General features: G+C 30.1%; 1 pseudogene; it reads right to left on the bottom strand.

Moving 5' to 3' along the window:
• Positions 1-436, bottom strand: part of LOC136200477 (protein Ycf2-like) — a 6,774-nt pseudogene extending 6,338 nt beyond the window's left edge.
• Between the last annotated feature and the right edge of the window lie 607 nt (positions 437-1,043).

The following is a 1,043-nucleotide window of genomic DNA, read 5'->3' as shown; positions in this document are numbered from 1 at the left end:
AAAACATAACCTCAAATTGCTGACATTGACTGCAATTGAAGAAACACGTGAAATACAAAAACTGCAATGCTCGTGGAGTGTGATAATTAGAGCTTTGACGTGATACGAATCCGGGGAAACGTTTTTACGGTTGCTTCAAGTACGGGGTAAAAAAAATCCCAATTTGGGGTTATGTTTTACAATTGGACAAGTTTAAGGGGTAAGTTGTTATAATTGAAAGTTGCAGGGGGCAATTGCAATATTTGGACAAGTTTAGGGGGTTATTTGTGTATTAGACCAAAAAAAATCATACAAATAAACTGAAAAAATGTTGCCTCTTTGAAACAGAAAGGGATGGATAATCTTGCATTGGTTTTGGATTGGGATGGTAACATACTATAACCGCGGATATTCGATACTACCTGATCCGAATGGAACTACCTTTATGAAAAACCATTATCCGTGATGGATATGTGAATACTCTATAGTATCCAGTATCCGTTATCCGTCATAAATCTTTTATATATTAAAAAATATTATTGTTTTTTAGATGTAAGATGTGGGATTCAAACCTCACCCTTTTGTTTTTCAACCATTGTGTGATACCATTAAACTACTTTTTTTTATTAATTAAAGTTCAATTTGTTCGGTTTTTAGATGAATGATTTATTAAATTTATATTTTGTTAAATTTGTAATATTTTTTGTTTTATGTATTGATTTTTAGTGTGTAAGGGTACCAACGGGTACCCATGAATTAAATGAGACGGGTAGGAGATGCACAAAGTATACATGTTAAGATAATGAGACAGGTACAGATAATTAAAAAATAAACGGATAAGAATTGAAATTGACCCTTTCCGTTGTCATCCCTAGTTCAGGGTAAATTTAATATATATTTAGACATTAGACAGTCAGATCATAATTTCACTGTTCTAATTATTCAATATATAGAATAATTATAGCTCATATATACTATTAATATTTTTTTTTTATTAAGATCCATAAATTAGTATATATTCATTATTGTTGTTGTTTCAACAATATTTTGATTCTTTTATCTTG

This window comes from Euphorbia lathyris, chromosome 7, assembly GCF_963576675.1.
Source record: "Euphorbia lathyris chromosome 7, ddEupLath1.1, whole genome shotgun sequence".
NCBI lineage: Eukaryota > Viridiplantae > Streptophyta > Magnoliopsida > Malpighiales > Euphorbiaceae > Euphorbia > Euphorbia lathyris.
Note: the sequence above shows the minus strand (reverse complement) of the source record. Positions and strands in the feature narration are given on the sequence as shown.